This window comes from Numida meleagris, chromosome 1, assembly GCF_002078875.1.
Source record: "Numida meleagris isolate 19003 breed g44 Domestic line chromosome 1, NumMel1.0, whole genome shotgun sequence".
In the NCBI taxonomy this organism is placed as follows: Eukaryota; Metazoa; Chordata; class Aves; order Galliformes; family Numididae; genus Numida; species Numida meleagris.
Window position 1 is genome coordinate 45,358,735 of NC_034409.1, and position 25,501 is coordinate 45,384,235.

Here is a 25,501-nt window from a genome sequence, read left to right on the forward strand (position 1 = left end):
ACTACCATGAAGCCAGATTTACCAACCCATGGAACCACAGCCCAGCCTCCGTACCTATCCTTGCTTGGATGGCTGTTAGGTGGCTGTAATAGCAAGAGCAATGCAAGAGAAATAGGTGATTCCTGAGAGCACTTGCAGGAATGCTGGAGATATATTCAGAAAGTAAGTGTTCACTCCTTATTACTGCTTGGCATTGTAATGATACCAAAATGACTTTTACAGAACTGGATATTATATATTGTAGGAGTCTATAGCTCAGGCAGTCTCTGCCCCAAAAAGTTTATGAACCAAATAAGCATGAAAAAGCATGCTCTAAAGAAAAAGATGTTTTTAAGATTAAAGATTAGAAAATCAATTAAAAGGATCCAACTTGCAAAATGTCGCAGTGGTGTTTAAAAGCTTGGCTAGAATATGTGCAGTGCGCCAAAACCTCAATGAGTTTGCCAGGTGCTTTGGAGAAGCAAGAAGATGTACTGTTTGGAGTTGGCCTATTTTATTTATATCACACTTTCAGATCAAATAAAGAGATTTCCCACAAAGAGTAATGAAGCTTTCCTTTAGTAGATATTTCAGTTTGAGATTTCTGGGACAATTCTTAACTTGCATAAAAATCCTTCATTTTAAGCCTGCCTACTGTAACCACAAACATGGACAGTGTAACGGTATAATGCAAAAATATAGGTTTAAAATGTCATTTGTCTTTAGGAAGAAGGGGAGGGTCATCGCCTGCTACACAGTTTGCTGGCTGACCAGCAACACAATGTCCACCACCAGCTGGGACAGGACCCATTTTATAGCCCGGTCCAAGGCATGAGAAGCAACGAGCAGGCATTCAGTGTTTCATTTCAAAACACTCAAATAGATCTTCAAGTAAGTGTCAGATATTTAAGGCTGGACTCCTGGCATCCTTGCAGACAGAAGTTTTACCGCTGACCTTCGCAAGGCTTTGAAATCAATACTCCAGCTCATATGAAGAAAAGAGAGAAACCATTACACAAGATTCATGACTGAGCAGGGCTTCTCTGGTCAACCTGACTTTCAATCCCACTGGGGTCCCTGTTACATAGGAACATCTCTCAGGACTCTGTTGACATGGAAAGGCAAATAATGTGTTTGTGTACATTTCACAGAGTTGTGCGAGGCCACAGCAGTGGAACCGGATGAGTTGGGAACCAGTGTTCCCACTGGCTGCAAAGTACCAGGGCCTGGTTCTAAGGTCTTCCAAGGAGATCTGCGCCTGCCTATAGACACATATTGGAGAAAGGAGGAAAAAGCTCAAATGTGCTGAGTTAGGATCATACACTTTGAATACGAGGATACCAGGTGGGAAGCCATCTCAGTCTCCCTGGGAGTTTACAAGGTCTCCCAACAGAAAAGGGGTTTGTGAACTGGTGGGCAATTAGTTTTACTACGCAATTTACTGAAGTCATCCAAGAGTCTTGCGTTTATAAAGTACTCACTGATGTTTAATTACTATGAGTGTAACAAAAAGCAAGTATTAAAAGGTACTCTCTGATCTGTGCTTAAACTATAATGCTGAATGAACATCATAACCAGAAATATATTTTAGGAGTATTACAGAGATTTGAAACTGAAGCTGCAGTCAGGAATTCAAACATCAAATTACAGATTGTTATTAGTTGGTTTCCTGAAGTCTGCTACCCTACTTACAAAGAACAAGTGCTCACTACTGTAACTATCACTGCAACATGAGGACATTTAAAGATGATTAGAACTGGTTGGTCCATTTTTATTTGCCAAGGGCCAGGTTATTTTCTACCGAGAGAAAACTATGTAGAGACTAGAATTTTGTACAGTTATTGTCTGGTATTCCTCACTGATCCTTTGGTGCAGAGGGTGGCTGGGATTTGCAGCCCTATCGGTTGCACTTCTCTGCACCCACAGGGCAGTCAGCACTAGCAATGCCTTTGGCAGCCCACAGCCACTGAGGCAGGCATCTGGGCTTCTGCGCCTTGCTCCATTGGCATCCCCAGCACAGTTCCCCTCTGTCATTTCTTTCCTTGTGATACCACTGGGAAGCTTGCCTGAGAGCTGAGCTGCCAGAAGGCAGATCCAGGGGGCTGCCCCTTATGACAGCATCCTCCATCCAGTGACCAAGTCCATCAGGCGACCCACAGGGGAGTGAGACTGTCACTACATAAATCCCATTTCTTTCCACATATCAAAGGATATTTCTCAGACCTGCAGCTGATATAAACACTTCTTGTAGCAAAAGCAGCCCAAGAAACTAAAATTCAATCATCCAGTGCCAGGCAAAGATGCTGAAAGAAAACTGATCACCTCAATCACAGATTGAGAAAATGTGTCCCAAGAGCCCCTGCCAAAGCACGAGATCTCTGCGCCACCCTCACCCCTCCATCTCCACCAGCATAACCCCAAGGGCAGTTCACATGATAACCACTAGTGCCTTTTTGAAGAATGTCTGAGCACGCCGTTTATCTGGATACATTTCTCCCTGTTCATCATCGCTGTCCTGAGCAATTTGCATTTAATGAGCAGACTACACATATTTTTATGGCTGATGTTTCACAGCAGCAAAGAAAAAGTACACAGCTGCTTTGGAGCAGCACACAAGCGGATCCTAATCTTACATTGAACCTGTCTTGGGAGGAGTGCGTGCTGTCCCTCCTCTCTCAGAGCATGGGGCTGGGCTGCCAAAAGGCCCACAGGGGGAAGAGCAGGCTGGCGGCAGCAGCGGTGAGCTTGACCCCTTGGAAGAGACCTCATTGCTGCAGACTTCAGGAGAGCTCATCTGCACTTGTCTGTTACAAGAAGTTGTGACTGCTGAACACCGCCCAACAAATGACCGAGTTGTTCCACATCACCTTTGCTCCCTGCATTCAAACATAATGAAGCCTTGCAACACGTGCATTTTTGGTTACACACACAACCATTCATCCATTGGCTGCCTTTTAACCCTCATCCACTGCTTCCTAAGGGTGTGCTCTGGACAGAAGCTAACCCATTTCCCAGCAGCATTGTGATGGTGGGGATGTGTTGAATGGCAGTGTGTCCCTGTGTCAGAACTGGAGCAGCAAATGAGGACGGTCTCTGCACAGACTGAGCAAGGAGGGCTACCTAGGGGAAATAACAGAAAGTACTGGGAACAAGAAGGATATTTTCAGTCATTGTCAGTCAGAACTGCCCTTACATCTCCTCTATGGAAGCCTCAGAGCTTCTTTTGCGTTTGTGGAGCTGTTGACAAGCTGAGAGTCTGATCCAAGAAATAACCTGGATGTAATATGATAACTCAGCTACATCATGCTCTGATGTCTGTAATACATACACAGACACAGAAGGGCTGATTTAAGATGATATGGGCAATCTTAATTCTTGCATTCCCCAACAATTGGAAACTTAGAATCATAGAATAGCCTGGGCTGAGAAGGACCTCAAAGCTCATCTTGTTTCAATCCCCCTGCCATGGGCCAACTTGACCATTTGTCACTGGTAACAATCTTTCAGACAATTTTTTATGGGATGAATACACAAGCATTTCTGTCAGTGCACCTGACTATATCTGAAAGAACAGCAGATACGTTTCTTCCCCATCGCACTGAAAACTTTTTATCTGTTCATTTTGTTTACTCTGCCACTGGCAGTTCCTAGACGTCAACAAGTGAATGTATTTCTCACATTCAGCCTCTTTCCAGGAAGCTGTCAAACACTTTTAAACGTACTTGCATTACTTCTTTTTCCTCACTCCAGTGTCCTGTTGACAATCCAATGCTTGTAAAGCAGGACAAAGTGCTGTGTATGCAGCTTGTCCATCAGATATCCAGAACTGAGGGCAAAATGGAGGGCAGGGTTCCTCCAGCTCAGGAACTGTTTGGCCCTGTTCTCTGCCAGGAGTCAGTTGCCTACCAAAAATACTTCTCTTCTGTGAACTTCAGCATGAAGTTCAGTCTAAAACTACCTGACCAGAGATGGCTAGAAAGGTATAAAACCAAGAAATCTACATTGTTCCTCAATTGTAGCCGTATTAGGAAGACACAAGGGATAAGACTTGGGGCTCCAAGAACTAGCAAAAAAATCACTGTAATCGTTCTAGGCTTGCCACAGCACACAGGCTGTGAGTCAGAGCTCCTGAGGCTCACAGTGAACAACATCTCTAAAGGGGAGAAATGATTGATATCATTTTTCTCAGTGAGTGATTAAGACTGCTTTCAACAATGCAGTCATGCATGCTATGCACTAAAAGGGATGATTCATTAGTTACTTGGAAGAGGAGCATCTTCTTTCAATTCAGTAACCAGAGAGATTAGCCAGTGTCCCACTAGTGTGGCTGATTAGCATGTAGAAAGAGAAGAGAGGAAATACTGGCTACTTTTGTCCCTGTCCCCACATCTGCAGCGCTTTTTCTCTTTCAGCAAGAAACAAATGCGGATTCTGTCTGCAGCAGTGCCACTGACTCCCACTTTGCACAGTCTGACACCAGAGCTGGCTGCTGGCAGCGGCTGCAGCTCCCTCCTCTGCCTCACAGCCGCAGGCGTCCGCGTGCAGCCCCGTGCCATCCGCACAGCACCGCTGCCTGATGCTGCACGGGACATCTGCTCCTTCTGATGTCTGTGCTATTGCCTCTTCTGAAAGAAAAGAGAACAGTTATAGCAGAACTGGCAAAGAGAACAGTAAGAATGGATTTATTCTTATCTGAACCATGCTGTTGCTGAAATTAAATTTACAACCACTCTCCTCACCTTTCCATCGCCTTAAGCATGCTGTGCATAATCTCCCGTTTTGAGATGGTGTCATGTGTATAGTAAAGAATCTGCCACTCCCAAGCCTTTCCTTGCCCAGAGTGGGCAGCTCCGTGGTGCAAGGCACTCTTTGCGACACACTGTGGTGCAACAGAGGAGCATGATGGCATAACCGTCTGGGAGGTAATGCTGGAATTTCTTCACATTCTCCTTTGAGGAGAAATGGTGTTGTCAAAGCTCGCATGCAAGGCAATTCTAGCAAGCAGAAATTGATGCTGCTGTCTCTTCGTCGCAACACAAGTTTTATTTATGGCAAAGTGCAAAGCGTTTTGTTTTTTTTTTTTTAAGACTGATCAAAATTGTCATAGGTGATCTCTTCCCTCTGTCCACGTGTGACTTAAAGGCAGCTCGTTCTGCATGCTTCTAACTGCAGTCTCATGTAACGATCGCCTGGACATGCTGTACTCAGAAAACTGGCAGCAGTACCCAGATTAACATATGTGACAGACTTCTGGCATCAGCTTAATTGTCTGCACTGCAAGGATACATACAATGCCCCTGCATCCAAACATAACCCCCACACCATCCCTAAGCACACTTACATCCGGGACTCCGCCAATTTCATAGATACCCTGCGTCTCTCATCCCTGGCTTTTACTTATCCTTCCTTCTGACCTCATCCTGGCTCCCCCTTTGCCTTTCACCCTTCTCCTCCTTGGCTGCCACAGCACCAGCTATTTATGCAAAATGATTCATCCTCTTCTCCACCACTCATGCCTCTCTTTTCCTTCAAGCAGCCTGGGGAGGATGAAAGGAGATACAGCCTTCAGTGGTAGCACCTCCAAGGGGCAGACAAGCTTCATAGCAGCCCTCACCTCTCTGTATGCTAGCACTATCCTCCACAACTACATTATAGCTATTATCCTACCCTGATCATGGTCTACCTTCAATCTCCTGTGCTGGCTGATACTTATTACCAGCCTTTAGTTACCTGAATGCCTTCTATTTCACCTCAGAGAGTGTGCTTCCCACATTGATGGAGTGGAAAAGAGTCTCAGCAGGTGTCCGTCCAGCTGAGTTCCTGACAGAAGGACACCACAGGGATTTTGTTTCATATTAATTATGTAAGGCCACTTAAAGCCTTGGCTACACAAATTGCATACAATACAATTCCACACATCCAATTTAATGCAAATCTAGTACTACTCAAACAAGAAGCTCTTTGAAAAAAAGAAAAATTCAATTCAAAAAGATGATATTTTGGCTTAAAACAAATTTTTTTGCGTGTTTGAAGGTCAAAAATGGACTCCTGAGACCAAGTAATTGAATTGAAACATGGCCAGGATTTCTTTTAATTAAATAGTGAAATATATTGACCGAAAGAAAGGTCTTCTGTGAAAGTCTCATCTTTAGTCAAAAAGTCTTCTGAATTTATGCACACTGCACAACAGACACCAGATAAAATCATCCTCAGTATATCCATGCATGTAACCATTGAAAAGCAATTTATCCCACGTAGAAAGATCATTATTAATTTCATATGTGAAATGCTACGTAACTTACCTTATTTTTTCTTTCACCACTATGCTTCAGCTGTCACCAGAAGCTCCAAAGACAAATAAACCATCAGTCATTTAACTGGTGGTGTACAGATTTGCCATCCTGGCAGGGCTTTGCTTTAAAGCTTAAGTTAAAGCAATTTGTTTGTGCCATAAGTGACAAAAATACATAACCCCCACTGCAGATCTCTGAATGTGCTCAACGCAGAACAAGGTCAGACCTGGTGAAGGGAAAATGGGCACAGCACAGAATGACTGCTAAGGTTTTTCTCTGTAAGCAAAGCTCGCATGTTGCTCTCTCGATCTTCCTTGGAAATGCCCTCAACCTTTTAGTGAAAACTTTTCCTGTCATCTGCCTTCTGTTCCCCACAACAAAAAGCCACTTATTTAGTACTGAAAACTTTGGAACAATGTATTCACATTTTAAAAAGTAAGGAGCAACTGAGAAGGGTATCACTGCAAGGAAATTGCTTGGCAGCCTTCTCCTAGGTGCTAGTACCCGCGTTCTGCATAACGGAAAAACTGCCACTTCTTCATCAGTGCTTCAGTGGGATGGTTACTCCGCCACTCAGCAGAAGGTCAGCTCTGTTAATAAATAACCTGCAGATGTGTTAGACCTTTCCCTACAGCGCTGTTTCAAGCACCGCAGGGGAATCCCCTCTGCTACGCATGCCAGCAGCAGGCAGGGAGCTGCACTTGCAGCAAGGGGCACCCAGCTGCAGCAGCAGCCTGGGGACGGTTGACTCCCACTCTGCCTCCCCCCATGCAGCTCCACAGCAGCTGCTAGGGCTGGGCTGTACAGCAGGTCCCTGGGCTGATCCAAGCGACAAAGAGGATGCTCTGAATCCAGATTGCTTTTGTTATCTGAATGGCATCAGGAACTGCAGTGCTGGTGCACTCAGGAGAGCAGGCGCTGGGGAGGAAGCGTGCTGTGGTTCAGACGGTGTCTCTTCCCTTAATAAAGGTAGAATGCAGTTGAAAGGGTGTTATCATTACCTCTGCCGTTATCAAAGACCAAGACTAAGCAGTGAAAATTGCTCCATATATGTTCCTTCTGCAGAGGAAGTAGCTACATCTATAGTCATTAGACAACATATATAAATACACAAACGTGAATCCACACGCATATACACATTTACACACATAAACATGCAAAAAAAAATCATCTCTAAATTTGAAAGAAATGCAAAATATGCCTCATGTAAGAGTTTCTGTCAGCTTTCAAAACCTGTGTGCAGCTCTGATCCCCTGGGCAGCCAGATCACGACAGCAACAACCAGAAAAGCCTATAGAGGGAGCAGGCCGCCTGCTTTTCCTGAGTGATGGGTTTTCAGCCTTAAGCAACAGCCCTGAGGGAAGGACAGCCAAAGGTGGAGGACAATCTTGTCTCATAGTGAAGTCCCAGGGCCTGATCAGGTTACCCTGCAAAGAAGGGGGGCAGTGGCAGCACCCACCTGCCCAGGACATGGGCAAGAGGGCTGCAGCTCCATGTCTCCCTTCTTTTCCTCCTTGCCCTGTCTTCAAGTTCACACCTGAGCCCTGCAAGGAGTCAAGAATCACTCACTGTTTTCCCTCTTCTGTAGTTGCTAGCATGTCCTGACACTTCAGCCTCCTCTCTTTGAAGTTCAGCAGAATTTCATCTTCCAACACCTACAACCAAAGCAATACAGCACTGGCTAGAAGCAAGGGAAGAATGCAGTAAGGAAAGCTCAGGGTTGCCTGCTGAACAAACACAATAACTAGAAAATGTACAACCGTACGTCACAGATAACATTAGAGAAGCAGTACTAAACAGAATCAATATTAAAATTGCATTCAGAAGACAGAAAACACAGAAATATCAGTTATTGTGATATTGTGATTAGAGGCTATATGCCTGAATTTCAACAAATCAAACATTACATTCATTCTAAGTTACATGCACATACACACAAAATTAAAAAGAAAGATCTTTAACCCATGTGTACATTTCTGATCGGTCCAGAAAGTTGGTGGCTATTGGCACAGCCCAGAAGGCCCAGCCTAGGCAGAGTGCCTCTGCTGAGCGTGATACAAACCTGTGCCAAGAGCTTTACCTTGCCTTGTTTTTATCGTCCAAGGAAAGACAGAATGATGAGACTTGTTATTTTTGGTTTTGTTTTTGAAACAGATAGGGAGCTGTGACCAGAAATGTTTAACAGAAAGTGGATCTTACAGAAAAAAAAAAAAAACAAACCCTCAGATTTGCTTTTAAAATCAAAAGACTGGCAACTAAAAGATGTAGGTTTGGGAGTAAAGGTCTTTATAAGAAGCTTAACTGAGAAGCATATGCTTTCTCATCTTAACAAATGTGCAAAGGAGAAAATGGTGCATAATGCACGGCAAGTACGCAAGCGTAATTTACTGTGTCATCCCTGTGAGTTCTCTTTGTAGAAGGACTGGCCACCAGAGTGTGCACCAGCTAACTTCCATTTCTGTAAAAACTTACGAACAGGCACAGAGCATACAATATTTATACATGAAATTATACAGAGAGCTCTCTCCCCCACGCACTAAGGTCTAAGAATGCTTTAGCATTTGTCTCCTGGGGAGCAAGAGGAGGCTTTAAGACTGCAATACATACAGTTAAGCACAGGTCATGCAGCAGTAACAGAGAAAAGGAACACTCTCTGCCCTTCAGTTCCTAGGCACTGCAGCTTGAGATTTTTTAAAAAGATAGTGTTACTTTTCCTTAACTAGCCCCTATAATGTTTCATCTTTTGATAAAGGATTGCTTTTTTTTTTTCTTTTCCTTGCATGACTGGAGAGAGACAATTTGAGGAATATATTCTGCACAGTAATGTGATTCAGCAACTTCCTGGACAACATAAATGCAGCCCTTTTTCTCTGTGCACTAATGAAACACAACTGGCAACAATTTCCTTCATACGGAGCTTAACCAAAAGCAGGCAATGTATCACGTAACCTGAAGCTCAGAGGTCTTGGATCACAATTTCATTTCTCATGTTCTTTTATATGACTACGAGCTGCTCAAACCCAGCCAATGACAACAACTATGTTACTGTAGGAGCTGCTGTGTTACTCAGAGTGGCTCAGCAAATATATTTTCCTTTTAATCTAAATTCTAGGTAGCTTTTGCCCATACCAACACACAAACCTGTTGCTTCTCAGCATCCCAAGGGCATATCCACAGAAAGGCTGTTCTGCAGTTCCGCCAGGGCAAACCCCCCTGCCATGGGGCTGCCTTGTCATAATTTTTTTTGGCACAAGGGCACAGGAGTGAATGGTGCTTAGTAACTCCACTGTAGAAACACAACATAATTTTGCATATTCGATATTCTTTACCCAAAAGTGCCTCAAGTGTGGGAAATCAGATCAGAATCAAAAACTATTCACCTTAAAGGAACAAATTCCCACTCTGCCCCCCATGACATGAAGAGCAGTAAAAAGAGTTGAGGGAACCGTAGTGCCAAGTGAATTAAAACTATCCCAATAAAGATATGCCTGTCCTTAGGATAAAGGAGTCCAATCTCCATCCAGGCAGGCAGTGTGGTAGCGAGCCCCGGTAAGCAGTGAGTGCTTGTGGTGGGCTATGCTGTGTCCCCTACTAGAGGGCACATGCAGGAGTGCTGGGCAGCACGTGTCCTGCTTACCACCATGACCCCTCCTGCCCTGGGCTGCCAGAGAGCCGCAGTGGCAGCTCTGCAACACCCACAGCTCATGTGCAGTGTGTCCCGTGATCAGCCCAAAGAGGAAAAGTGCTGTGCAAGCGTCAGCCGCTGTTGTTCCTGGCAGCGCTGTGTGGGGATGCTTGCAGGCAGTGCCTGTGGGGCTGGCTAACCACTAACCAGCATGGAGCCTCTGCGCTTAGAGGCACCAAGCACTGTTCACCACACATATTCCCCTTTGCAAAAGAAAAAGTGATTCTGACAACAAAGTCTTCCAGTGACTAAGCCACCAGCGCACTGCTGGTCTCAAGTAGTTGGCAGAATTTCTATCATAAACACTGCTATCAGGTCATTGCAACTCAGCTGTAAAAACTCCCTCCAGGCTGATATTTGGCAAACAAGACCCAGCAAGATAATCCTTTTTTAAACACATTATCCTATCTGAGTAATCTACAGACATGGGAATGGAGAGGTCTGCAGATGCAATCCCCATGCACATCTCTGTTGATCTTCTCTGCTGATGTGGAGAAGGGCACCCAGGGAAGGGAGCGCCTGGCCATCCCAGTGGGAAACCCAGAGTCCCAAAGACATACATCCTCCCATCTGGGGCCACCAGCTTTCCCACAGAAGCAAAGGATAAGTATCACCAGTTTCTCTATCAGAAGAAATGTCTCCTGTTCTTGAAAACAGCTTCTTGGTCATAACACCACAATGCTGTGCTGACTGCCACAGTCCTCTTCTATTTCAAAAGGTTTCCTGTGGACTGTATCACATCTGAAAAACACTTTGGTGGATAAAATGGCATCCATCAGCCTTTCCGAATGGGGTTTTGCAGATCTGCACAGAATATCTTCGGGACAAAAAAAAAAAAAAAAGGTTAAACGCAACAGGGCTGGAAAATTCAGCACTAAACAAATGGCAACAATTATTTATGTATCTATGCTCAGGTTTTATAGTTAGGAATACTCCTTTCATTGATTTCATTATTCAAAGTCTGTTTCAGCTAAGGGTTTTTTTAAATGCTGAATCTCATTTCCAAACGCCCTCAGGGAGCAACAGCCACAACAATAAAATTAGGAACCAATTACTGAAGATAAAATTAGAATACCTAAGCCCAGTACTATACTGGGAAAATGCAGTGTTAAAATGTATGAGGTAAAATGTTTTCTGAGTATCTCAATGTTAAACTTCATTTTGTCCTTGGAATGGGCAAGGGCAGAAATTTGTGACAAAGTACCATGTTATTAAACACAACTGTTTTCTGCAAAATTAGTGCTATTTTTTCTCAGTATAGCTAAGGCCAAAGAGGCTTAATAAGATTTTAAATTAATTTTTAATTAATAAGATTTTTTTTTCAGTGCTGTTAAACATCGCTTCCTCTAGGATGAGGATTCAGGGAGATACTGAGAATATAGATGGCACAAATGATACCAATGGTTTACCTTTCAGTTCTGTTTACACAGTAGATCTGGAGGAGTATCTCTTGCAAAAGCAACTCTTTGGCATGAATGGCGAAGACACTGCAACCACAACTATCACCTCTGTGGCAAAAGCAGCAGAAGGTGCCCGAGATCCACCTATCTACACTAGGGCAACCAGTTAGATATTTTGTGGTGAAATCTCCTATTGTGGGTAGGACTGATGTTTCGGACCATAAATACCAACATGGATTGGAGTTGGGCTTCCACTACCACTCCTGAACAAGCACCTTCATGAGACAGACATTCTCATGAAGCACGTGTTCTGTCTGAGCAAGGCTAGAGAATGGCAATTCCTCTTCACAGTCATGTTGAAAAGTGCATTGCCTTTTTCTGAAAAAAAAAAAAAAAAAAAAGAAATTGCATATTTCCAAAACCAGAACTGTGTTATAATATCCAAACTGGGATGGCAGAGGAGAGAGTCATTCCAGCACTCTCCTCTCATATCAGGTAACTCCCCCATTCCTTCTCATCTTTCAGCCTCAAACACACGGCTGTTATGCATTCATGAACAAAATATTGTCAGATACATTCACCAAACATTCTGACGCTGATGAAAAAGAATCATTCAATTGAAAAAAACATTGTCATGAAAATACTTTGTTTAGAACATTGCTTCAGATGAGTGAACAGCTCATTTTCTATTCCTGGGTACTGAAGTCTAGATCAGTGCTTTTGCAAAATATATTTTTAAATAAAGGCTGAATAACATGTTTGTCTTATATTATGTACTTGAAACTTCTGTGGAAGCAAAGCATCCTCTCCTGGCAGTATGGCAGTGTCTATAGGCCTTGAAGCTAGCAGACAGACCCAGTGGGTTTCACGAACCATTCTCCAGCAAAAATCAGCACATAGGAGCTGACTCCTTATCTGCACTTCAATCAAATGAGCTTATTGTTAAAGTTTTACAAAGCAGCCCAGCAGCAAGGTGAAAGATGAAGAGATACTGAATAATAGATAAGAATATTTTTAGTCAGCTCAGATGTATTCACATCTCTGAGCGCAAGCTGGAAAAGGCCCGCAGACAGCCCTGGGATGGGGCTCCTATGGGCAGGCAGGGCAGGGCCCTGCAGCCTGGGCCTATCCCACCTCCCTGCCCAGAGCAGGACACCGGGGCACTGAACATCCCCTCCTGGGGACAGAGATTTTTCTGCTTCCTATTCATCCACTGCTTTTTAAGCCCAGCAGTGCTGCTCTTTAGCTTGCAGCAGACAAAGCTGCAGACTTGCTCCCAAGGCTGCTCCTTCCCATCAGGTTTCCTGCCATCCTGCTCAGCACAGAGGCAACACAGAATTTCTAACACTGGAAAGGCCTTTCCCCAAATGCAAAGGAAAGAAACAACCAAACCATCTGATTCCAGCACTGTTCTGCCTCTTATCCTGTGTCCTTTAGGCACACCAGGGTAATTGCTCCAGTGGTGAGGCACTAGCACAGGCTGCCCAGAGAGCTGCGGTGCCCCATCCCTGGAGGTGCTCAAGGCCAGGTTGGAAGGGGCACTGGGCGGCCTGAGCTGGTGAGTAGCAGCCCTGCCCACAGCAGGGGGTTGGAACTAGATTATCTTTGGGGTCCATTCCAGCCTAAGTCGTTCTATGATTGCTTTGTTATTGAAGCCTGAAGAGACCAAGATTTTTAAAAGATCTTTCCACTGCATGAGCCAGCCCACTCTCTGTTGCCTCTCCCTTTTAATGAAGATCAGAGAGTACTTGACATCTTTGATCTCACTACAGATCCTGAGAGCCTCTCAAGAAGTGGAGGTATAATAACATCATTCACTGAAAAGATAGGGAGATACCAACTGAAACTGTACTTTCTGAAATTAGAGCCGGTGAAAAATGAAAACTCACTTGGATATTCAGATCTTCGTTTCCAAATGGAAGCGATTCATGTGACCCTGGGAACATGCACACAAGAACTGTTGTACCGAATCAGATGTGGTATTTAGTTCAGATTCAGAGTATTTGCACACAGTCCATCCTACTGTGACACCAAGCACAGAGCATAAATGTCCTCACCTTGCCTCAGCTATAACTGAGAGACTGTACACAAAAGTGGGGCAGCTGTAAACAGGGAAAACTTATTTCAGCAGTATGTAAGAAGTGCAGTCCATTACAATGTAATGGTACGAATACCCCACAACGATGTGAAAAGATCCAAACATTGGTCTTCTGGGGCAGAGACAACCATCAACCTGCAGTAGCATGGAGCTCAGTGCTGCTTACATTACCCAAATGTTCTGAAAGGACATTTTTGCTGAACTTTGTATTCTCTATAGCTGGACTGCCGAACTAACAGGTTCAAAACCAGGTTGGATGTGTCTGAGCTGTACCTTGGGTATTGGAGAAAAAGAGCAAGTATAAACTGGTGCTTGAGACTGCAGCAGAGATGCAGCCCAGCATTTTATCCATCCTGTGCTGCAAGGCCTTTCAGCACACACATTGCTGTGATCCTTTGAAGAGACTCAGCAATGGCATTAGCTTAATAACAGTGAAGTGTGTTTTGAGCTCCCTTCTGGACTGGGAAATATATTCAAGGCATTTTATAAAACACAATAGAGCCTCAAAAAGCAGAAAACAAAAGTTCCCTGTTTCTCTCCCCTCCATTTGGATGCATTGGAAATAGGATGCTTTGGCATAAAACCTGGACATATTGAAGCAATTGCCAGAGGCCATCCAAAGTCACCACCAAGTCCATTTTGGGGAGTATGGACAGATACAGACAGGGCACCTGTCCCAAGGCCAGACAAGCCCAAATGCCCAATGACAGAAAGCAGGGGGCACAACAACAACAGGCAGAGCAGAAAGCCGCACATCATCTTGCTGTGAGGGCCTGGCCAGGTGCTATGCCACTGCAGCATGAAGGGTCCAGAAGGCTATCGCAAGCAGCACAGCAGGAAATCAGTGCTTAATAAATCTGTGGGTCATATTCTCCCATAGGATCTCACTTCAGATCTTGTAGCTCATTAGGAAATGTAGGGATCACCTCCATGCAGATCCACTGCTTTTGCAACTGTTCTGGCCCACCAACTCCATCTTCTGCTTCCCAACTCTCTCCAAGTAAAGTTCCAGAAGAGGTGAAATACTGAACATCTCCCTACCTGCAGATGGCATTATTTGGAAGTGGCTGTGCCGGCTGATCTTCACCTCCTGTAATTGCACCATTTGGCATTTTAAGCCAAGTTTTCGTTTCTGGGGAATTAGGCATATCCTTCAACCCTCTTCTCCGATGTGTCATCCTGCTTCAAATCCTTTCTTCCTTGAGCTGCAATTTGGTATTCTTTCAAGCATGCAAAATTTCCAATGAAGCAGTCCCTGCTTTCTCCCACTCCCACATCTTCACCCAGATCATCTGTTGTACTGTGCCATCATAAATGTTTGTGCAGCCACATGGTGAACCAGATCAGAGAACTGATCCAGCTGAAAAACAGCCCCTGGGAAAAAAAAAAAAAAAGCAATTTTTCCAATATAGTATGCCACAAGGTCACACAAATGCTTGTGTTGCAACTGTTAGGAGCTTTTCTGTAAGAACAAGAATGACTAACTGCAAGATTAAGCTTTGCTAGCTTTAATGTGTTGCCACATTTTGGCATTTGCTTTCACCAGCCTTTTTCCCCCAAAAAGCATGGAGAAACCCCTTCTCAAGGGGGTAAACAGGCACAGAGCTACTGAAGGTTCCCAGCCCCTCCTAAATGCCTGGGGGAAAGTTCTATGCACAGTGATATCTAATACTTGCCTGGATTTGAGGCCAAGACCATGATCTCCAAGACAGTGTCCTTACATCTGAGTAAGAGCTTCCTCCTATCAACGACAAGCTCAGGGATCCTTTGGAATCAATTGCTAGCACTTCAGAGGCAAACAGCATGTTTCTCTCTATCTCACTCTCCAGATTTGAGGACTGATGTGGCATAATGCCACCTGGTTACCTATTTTACAGCCTGACATTGTAAATTGGAGGAAAAAGCCTGGAAACATTACAACTTGATTGCATTTTGCCAAACAGCCTTTTGCAAACAGCTCACTTATCCATTTAACAGATTCCAATAAACTAAGCCTAAAACCAGAAAACGCTGACATGAATTCCCCCAATTTCACTTCTTTTTATCTCATTTTCTTTCTTCAAAATAAAGCAAAATAAACCACAGATATCTCTCAGGATAGGTTTGCTAATCTTTTGGGAAACACTTGAAAATGGTGGAAAAATACAACAATACAGCTGAATAAAGCTGTACAGAATACAAAAAAAAAAAAAGTCCTTCCCCGGCCTCCTCCAGCTCAAACAGAAGCCAAAAATACTGTTTTGTCCCTATTGGTTTGTGGTGTGAGACAGCAAGGATATGAGACCAGCGGATCCCATGAGTGGGAGGACTGGCTACAATGAGAAACTTTTTCTTCTTTTATTGTTCCCAGCAACACTACAATTAACTTAAATTGTGGCTATCTTTTCGGCTGTGAGTTAATGTATTCAGACTAAGGATAGTGTCTAAGTGAACATTACAATTTCCTGAAGAGGCTGCAAATCAGCAGTTTGCCCTGAAATCATGTCCCATATTACCCTTCTGTAAACTAGAACACAAAGGTAGTACGTTATCATATGCTACGAGACTTCCTTCATGCAGTGCCTGTACCATGGCAAGCGCTGGGACAGAGCCCTAGCACATACACTGATGGACATATTTAGCTTGAGGCAGTTTATCCAGTAAACACTGGGGGAAATTGTGCACAAAGACAACAGGAAGGAACTGATGCTGGTCAGCTCCACTATTCCGGAAGCTCTGCTAATTTTGGAGAAAGCAGAGCAGGGTTTGGCTATGTAACAAACAGGCATGTGTTTTAAGATGTTAAACTGGTTTGAACTCTAGGAACTAAAGAGGATGTCAAACCTATTTCTGAGCAGAGACTGCATAAGGAAGGCTTGTTCTCAACATACCCTTGAGGAAGAGCTGCCTGTGAATTTTTTCCTCCAATTCCACTGAAAAGTTGGTGTACTTAGAAGTATGTCTGGGCTTTTCTAGCTATACCTAACAAAAGATATGACCTGTCCCTTCAGTGAGTCCCTACCTGATCTGATGCACAGCAAAGCTTCCTCTTACCCCTGTCTCCATTCCAATAGCACTTGCTGGGACCCACAAAGTGAATGTCTTCCACCTTTCTTGCCATTCTTTTCAGACTGCCCCTCATCCTGCCTTTCTGAGCAGATCCTCTAGACCTCTCACCCTTCTTACACTGTCACAGAGACAGAGCTGGGAGATGCAGCAGGGATGGGAATGAAAGGCAGAGGAAATGAGAGGAAATGAAAGGAGGAGAGTGGTGTGTTGAGGCTGAGAACAGCTTGCCGTAGCTGTGCCCTGAGTGGGACGCCAGCAGGTCAGAAAGCAGCTTTCTCAGCAGTAAGGAAGCCTCCAGCACACAAAGGGCAATATTTTTCACTGCAGTATGTAATAACATGGCACTCTGTCCACACCTGCTGTGCAGAAAATGAAGGAATATTTTGTAGTGTTTTTTAAGTTGTTGTGTCATAGTGCTCTCAAAACTTTTGTGAGAGCAGTTAAAAGGGACAGGAACAGGTTAGGACCTTTTTAAACATGGGGAAAAGAAAGGCAAAGGAAGGAACATTCTCAAGCATGGGTCTCAATGAGCCAACAAGAAATACAGAGGATAGTCGATGTGCAGACTCGGACAGGCTGGCATCGCAGCCCGAGCCCATCATGTTCCTGCAATCACAGACCTCAGAAAGCCCCTGAAAGAATAGAGCAGGAAAGACTGCAAACAATGCTCTGCAGAACAGTGAATCTTCCCACATTCAAACTTGGCTAAGGGATGCAAGTGAAGATGCCCATTCCATAGATAGAATAAAAGGTGAAAGATCCCCTGCTTTCTGCCCTGCCCAAACTGCACAGACATTTGAGCTGCTGGTGAATCAACATGAATCAGCCTTCTTATATCACAGAATGCAACCATGATGTAAACCAAGGTGATGCAGGAGCTGACTCAGAGGCACATTACATGTCCAGGATGAGGCACAGAGCTGGGGACAAAAAGCTGTCAGCCATTCCCAAATAAACTCTTAAAGCCCTGGGCAACAGGCCCAAGGGATTTTGCCTTCTCTGGTTCAAATAACCGATACATATGCCAACCAGTAAATAGCAAAAGCTCACTGACTTCCCTTAAAAGAACGAGTCCTCTTTGAAGATTGATTTCAGTCTCTCCAGGAAGTCACTGACAAGAAGTGAAGGTGCTGTGACTGTCACCCAGCTCACTGAACTCAGAGGAGAAGGGGCTCATTGTAGCATAGCATCTTCTCTGAGGGCCAGAAAAAGGGTAGCCAGAAGGAATGACTTGACAGGACACGAGCAGAAAGTTAACGGGGGGACAAATGCAAGATACCAGACTGGCCTGGTATCTCCTGGTATCTCCTATTCACTAAACATGTTATTTGTATAAATAATGCTTACAAATATCTGACGTTCCTGTTAAGCAGTGCAAGAGCTATTCATTGCAATAGGCTGTGCTGAGCCTTGAAAAATAAGCTCTGAGCAAGGGTGGATGTTTGAACCTCACCATGGACATCTGGCAGCAGAGCCACTTAAGACAGCAAACAACACAGTAAAATAATAAAGAACACGTTATACCTCCGTGGCATCAGTTTCCCAGCCCAGTCTCTCACGTGGCAAGATGAACAGCTGTGCTGGCAGGGAGAAGGGAGCCAACTGGCTGGAGATCTCAGCTGGGATCAGGTCTGCTTCCAGAGAATTCCTGTTCAGACTGCATCCCTGAGCTGCCAATAAGGTCCTGGCCCACCACAATACTTCTCTGAAACACAGTTCCTCTAAAATATACCACACATGCTGCAGATAATAACTTGCTGTCGGCTTCTAAGCAATGCAACTGACATGCCACTCCATGTCAGAGGGAGTACTTGCTGTCAGGCAAGAAATGCAGGCAGAGCCATTGTAAGAAGGTTTGGGTGCATCCCTCTCCCAGACCATTTTACTGTGGTGCTTCTTTTTGCCTTTCAGGGACTCACAGGCCCTCTGTCTGGGCAGCAACAGCTATGAGCAATCCCTTGCATGTCACTCTGGATGCATGTTCCCCAAGTTATGACATCCCTCACAAGGACCCTGCATGGCTTTTGCCCTCCAGCATGGCTCTGTATGTCATTATTCTTCTGTCTTTCTTTCCTCACCGCAAGCCCCTGTCTTCAGTATGGATCAGATCCAAGTAGACCTAAACACATTCATGTTGGTAACAGGATGAGGCTCTCACTTCCCCATGGTAAACCCAGACACCAGGTAGGCCTGCAGGAAACCAGGGGTGATATTCATCCCACTAAAACTTTAGGTATCTTTAAAGTAAATAAGCAAAACTGAGCTAGTTGTCTAGATCACATTTTTAATGCAAAGGAGAGGCACTTTTGGAGTACAACTCATCTCTGAATTAATCTGTATGTACATCTTACAATGGGGTGAGTCACGTATTACAGAGTATTTATTCCTCTCCATTGAATCCATCAGTGTTCTAGATATCAAATAAGTAGATCTGTATTGGCTTACACCATTTCTTACAAATACCCACTTGGATACACAACATCCTGCAACTGATTCATTCCAGTTGCCTTTGCACAGTTAAGAGTTGCTTCTCACTTAAACCATCGTAAAAGTTTAGAATTAGATCTCCCATATACATTTTCATGCATACTATTTATTTATCCATTTCTTTTAAAAAGGGAAATAGGGGGATGTATTCAACAAAGCTATGCTATCTACTACCAGCATACGGTGGCCTTGATCCTGAGAAACAATCAATGGCTTTCAGGGATAGTCCTGCACCACCAAAGGCACTGCCTGCTTTGCCACTTGCTATGCGGGAACAGGCTCAGAAGCACAGGTATCAGAGTCTGACAATGGAACAGCCAAGGGGTTGTCTAATGCTTCTGCCTAGACCACATCTTTTCAGCTTTCTCATCATTTACAATTAAGCTGTAACAAATAAAAGCACAACAGTATTCACCCAGCATTACATTTGCATTTCTTATTTAAGATAAAGCAAATAAGAATAAAGAAAAGTCACAATTGTACTCCTCCTACTAAGGAAAACAGAGGTGCATGGGATCTGGCTTTTACTATGTTCAGTAAAGCAAATGGTCAGAGGGCCTCTCCCTCCATTGAACAGTATTGATCTTAGCTTTGTGTTTGTACTCTTGAAGAACAGGGTGATGGATGCATTTAAAGGATGAAAGTGCAAAATTTACAAAGCCAAAGGATGTTTGAAACAGGATTTAAGTTTGAATCATAGAACCACAGAATAATACAGGTTGTAAGGGTTTCTCTGCAGTTTGCTGAGTCCAATTCCCTGCTCAAAGCAGGTCCATTGCCAACAATCTATCCAGGTCACTTGATCTCAATCTGAGATCTCAATCTCAATCGCCCTCAGTCTGAGAGCACTTTTCTGGGGCTGAGGTTTTGGCAGCCATGATATTTTTGCCAGCTGAAGCCATTCCTACTTCACATCCAATCCTGCTTCTTGCACTGCCTTCCCAGCACAAACATTTATGTAGTCTCCTAAGGAAGTGATTCAGCTGAAATATAATCTGGACCTCCAATACAATAATCTTTTTTTTAGCTGGAACAGTTCCCCAGTCCAGTTTATTCAGCAGTTCTGCTCACAACTGAGCTAGCATGGTGGGGGGAGTGCCAGACAAGGACAAGCAGCCAAGTAGAGGAAAGGAAAGGAGGAGGAAGGAGGAGGAAAAATGCCTGTTGAAGACAGAGCTTCAGATTAATGAATTCTGTGCCGAGCCCAACCCTCAGAGAAGCAAGATTCAGCTCCCAGCCAAGCCTTTTCACAACTGCAATTTCCTCTTCTGTACAAGGGGAGGGTGGCTGACTTAGCAGAGGCTGCAGATAAAGATGAAAGGCACAATAGGTATTGCTTATTGTTTGTTTTCACAGCAACTGAACTCAGAGGGAAAACTCTGTCAAATGCACAGGAGCCAGGTGAATCTGCACATCTCTTTGAAAGGAGAAGCTAGCATAAATTTGGCCTGAACAGAAGCATAAAAGAATTAGAATTTTCCAACAGAAATAGCCAGACTGGCTGAGCTACAGAACCCAGGGTGTCTCCACCCAGCATCTTGTGGAATGGCACTTGCTTCAGAACTAGATCAAGCCTGAACAAAGCTAGAATGAACTCACCTACTTTGGATCCAGCTTTCTTATTTTTACAGTATTTCCATATTTGTCAAAAAGACTCAAAATTGTATTCAGAATAACTGACAAGGACAGCAACCTCAGATCAAAATATTCTGAGTAAATTCCACAGTAGTACTAGATTGTGACTGATGTGCTGAGCATTTATGGAATTGATCTTCATCAGCACTACTGCCAATGTGCAAAAACAGACCTGATTCATCCCATCTAGCAGCAGGTTTTTGGTGCAGACATCTGAGCTGGGAGCCCAGTCAGACTACTACTTCTGAGTAGTCCATGAAGAATGATAAGCACCCTCTGAAGATAACTCATCCTGACATCAAAGTAGCATTTCTGTATGAGCCCAATAGAGGTCAAGACTGCCCTGCAAGCACTGCTTAAACCCTCGTGCTCATCACAGGCCAGTGAGACACCAGATGCATTCTTCTGTCACTTCTGAGTCCAATCTCAGGCTCTCGGTTTTGCTGGCTGGAGTTCAAAACACAAATTGAAAGCCAAATATAGACTGAACTAAAACTTGAGGTGCCAGAGACTGCTTATTAAAATCAACCCAATACTGAAGCTTGAGCTTATATTTAAAACTGAAAGACTGACACTGAGCAACCCATACTTAAGGATAATATTCCTTAAGCAGGTATAGTATTCCCATATAGCCTCAGCTGAAGCTGAGGTCTCCAATTAGACCTGACTCTTATTGTTATCCTAACTTACACATTAAATACAGCCCTAGAAAAGCTTCCAGTCCTACCAAATGTGGGAGAAGGAATAAGCTCCTGGCTCCTAACTGTCAAAATTCCTAATAAGTTTCAGCAATTCCACAAAGGTAGCAGAGAACAGATGCCTTAACAGCAAGGAAGAGTTTGAACTAGAAACCTGTAGCAAACTGTTAGCCACAACCTACAGCTCTATCACTGATTTGAGACTCAAATTTAGGGTGGCTAGGAGAGCCACAGCCCATGAATCAAAGATGTCTAAGTACATAATAGACACATCATAGGTGTGTACAGACCCACATAAACCAAACCAGACTTACAGACCTACATAAACCAAACTCTACGGACAATATTGCTCACAGTTAGTAATAAGAACATAGCCGCATTTCCTTTTTTAATACAATACAGTATTAAAAATTAAAATGTTCCCTTTCCTAAAGTATTAAGAGTAACTTAATTTGTTGGGATTGATTCTATTAACAAGATCTATGTAATTAAGAAAAGGAAAAATGTCCTAATTCTACTTCACAGCTAAATCTCATCCCACAAATTACTGCCTTATTCAGCAAGCCAAGCTCACCCAGCTAATTATAAATCCCTTTCCTCCAGTTAGGTAATGGAAATAATAACAAATGACTTAAGTAACAGCTAAATAGCACAGCTTGTTTTGTGGATACCAAGTATTCCATACTGCAAACATACTTACAGAATACACACAAGGAAAGCACAGTCTGTTTGCATGCACTCGCAAGTGGAAGAGACTACATTCACTGAGCAAACCAGAGCCAACAATAAATTATGTCATATTTGAGGCTAACATTAAATGCAATAAATATGCCGTAATTCAGAAGCTTTCAACTCTAGTGTGATACTTTATTTTCAGGGTGTTGCATGAGCTGTTTTCTGCCTTTGGACCACGCTACTAGAAGATTTTACAAGTGGATAATTAGAGAGCCCTCAGTAAGTTCTGCAAGCAGAACACTCCTACCTGACTTACTCCTATATTTTTGTGAACAGCAGTTGAAAGTTAATACTCTCTCTCTTATGAAAGAAGTTGTGAAGTCTGGGTTTTGGTTGACTGCACTGTGCTAACCCACCAGATTTGATATTATTATTCAGTTTGCTTGCAGATGGTGCCCTTTTCCCAATCCATTTTGCTCTTATACCAAGTTTCATGGACAGTCTGCCTTTTTGGATAAGGGGGCACCAGGTAGCCATCTTCAGCAAGACGAAGACTTGAGTCTGTGCAGCAGAACACAACGAAGAGATTATTTGGTTACCGATGCCCTCAGTAAACTTAACACTGTGAAAGATAAGGCTGCTATTAGTTGAGCCACGGAGGCTTTCTAGGTGTGAAGAACACCACCGTGTATCTTGCCGTAGGGGACTGAGGATAGATTCCTGATCACTGTTGTCTCCGTCCGTAAGAGGGCAGTAATACGCATCTGCCAAACACATCCACCATCTGCCTGAGTCTCGGGAGGAGACCTAGGTAAGTGTGCTTCAGGCATGCTGACTTCTGCAGAAAACAGTAGGGATGGGCTGCTGGCATCACCCTTGCCCACTGTCCACCTGCCAGCCGGAATGACTAAGCCTTCACTTCAAGCAGGATCCCTTGGGAACCACCGTCAGCACACACATGAAGCAGAACTCGTGCACACCATTCTCTGAAGCTAGGCGTCCTAATTGCTCTGCTACCAGGCCCCTATGGGCTGACAAATTATGCTATTCATGACTGGCTACAGTTGCTGAAAGCTATGAACCGAGTTTATTAAACAGATAAATGCAACACCTCGAAGAATAACGTATACTTTACCTTTCGTAGCAGTTTTCCTACAGCGTTTATCCCCATCTGTGGTGGTGAATTACATTATAGGAAGAAGGTAATCAGATCATAAAATCTGTAAGTATGCCTGTGCAGTGTGATTAAAAGAGGACGAGAACTACAACTGCTCACATCTGCTATATACCTTTTTCCAGATGATCTGAAAGAATGGTGATTGCATTTTTCTTCCTCATTCTAGAAAGATAAATAAGAATATCGCTTGTCAAGCTTCAGGAGTAGATCAATCTGCCTTTCATTCCCAGGAGAATTCCCAAACATCAATATTCAAAGGGCAGAGAGCACACCTAGCAATATGTGCTGCACAGCTCCCGGTACACTAGAAGTGCAATGAATAAATGATCATAAAAATAAAGCTGTCTTGCATGTAGATAACAATTTGCCTTGATGTTTAAATTTAGTAAGCGCTATTTCTCACTGCATATCATCTCTGATTCTCCTATGATAAGGCCAAACCTTGAAGTAATGCTTGGGTGATTATAAGGTAGCAGTGCAAGAAATAAGATTTGAAAACTAGGTAAGGATGGTTCATGAGAATGAAAGAAATAAAAATATTTTTGCAAAATGAAACCAACAGAAATTAAGTGCCTCCATGATATTTCATAGAAGACTTGAGGCAATGTATTGGTTCCTTAAAAATTTACACATGAAGGATAATTAGCATCACCTATTTTAGCCACTTCCCATGAAAGCAAGTCTCCTGATATCCAGAAGATCCAGAGATGGAAGAGGTCCCTTTGCCAGGTGATAAGGATTCTCTTAACTCAACTGTTCTCAGTTGCCTGCTGCAGGGCCTTGCTACCTACAAAAAAAGCTCAGCTGGTTTACATGGAGACTGAGGCCACAGGGTTCAACAGCGAGGCTGTTTACAACCTTTATGAATGTATATCTAAAGTATCTAATGCTGAGCAAATGTGCCTTCCTTCCTCCATCTCCAGTCAGAAGGTCTTCACAGATTATTTCTCAAACGACAGGTTTTGAAATTAGCCAGGCTGGTTTTTTGTTTTGTTTTCTCGAAGGTAATATGACTCATTAATACCCAATGCAGAAAGCAGCCTAGTAAAATGAGAGGGAGGATGAGATTGGTCTTTAATAATACCTACATTTTCCCCTGACATAGCCACCAATGGGAGCGAGGGCCTTCATTGGCTCCCATCAGGCAGCTTAAGAAACTTCAGGCGCTTTCCAGAAGAAGGAAGTCAATATGCAATGTCATTTTGAAGTACTAAATAATTTCCAGAAATTAGTTTAGATTGTTATTCTTCAGAAAGTTTTAGTTTGGTTGTGGAACTTAAACATTTCTTTTACTGTCTCCTTCCAGTGCTTTGGTTTTGTTTTTTCTAGCACATTGCAAAACCCTGCAGCAGACAGGACAAGCTAAAGTTTTGTTCTGTTGATGCTGGACAGTCTGGAGCGTGCTGGGGTTCCTGTTCCACAGGCTGAACGCACAGCTCTGACCCACATCTACCAGCACATCTCATGTCCCCATGTAAAACCCAGAAGCACACACCTCTCATCTTTAGAAATATATGAAACCAATTACATAGAATAATATCCAGTTTCCTAGCTTGAATTAGCACACAGAGACAGCTAAAGAAACTAAATGTGCAGCCAAAGAGGAAAAAGTTGAGCGGCTGGGGTGGAGAGCATAGTGTATAGGAGCAATAGAAGTGCAGCATCCCTTCTTCCCCTCCTGTTATACAGCTGGGTTAGGTTATTCCATAATTTACACAGGTTCTCTTTCTAGAGTTCTGTACTCCCTGTCACCGGTGGGAATACTGATATCCAACAAAACAAAACAGATGCTCAGGTAATGGCCTAAGCAGGCAACCATGCAGAGCCGCTAAGGGTTGCTGTGCTCTCTTTAGCATGGACAGATGGCAACACAGGACTGATGAGAAACACACGTCTTTATATTCCCTTCTGAGCACCACTCAGTTCAGCTGGTTTGTAGTTAATTCCTGTCCAAATTAGCTAGATATTTTGGATGTCAACTTTTGCTAGAAGTCACCTAAACCAGATAGCTTAACTACCATCCCTTCCACTCTTCCTGTTCATTCCTTTCAGGTTCATACTGTTTTCCCTGATTATCCATAGAAATGAATTCTGAAAGAACATTTATTTTGATCTGTTTTTATCAATTCTGTGCCATACTTACTCTAATAATTTCTCAAAGAAGCAATATTTAGCAGAACAGATTTCATACACTATGAAGCCAGTAGAAACTGCTGTGTAATGTTGTTAAAAAGACTCTACAGCTAAGGCTGTTATGCCTAAAACAAGGGTTTTCATCACCAGCTTTCCACTTAGCTACTACTATTGCAAGGAAAATGAATTTCTT

At 43.5% G+C, this 25,501-nt stretch overlaps 1 long non-coding RNA gene across 1 annotated transcript; it reads right to left on the minus strand.

Annotated features, from left to right (window-relative positions):
- LOC110392347 lies at positions 5,895–14,821 on the minus strand. Its single transcript, XR_002434330.1, has 3 exons — positions 14,497–14,821; positions 11,367–11,735; positions 5,895–10,774 (listed from the first exon to the last, which is right to left on the minus strand). It is a non-coding gene; the product is annotated as an uncharacterized LOC110392347 (long non-coding RNA).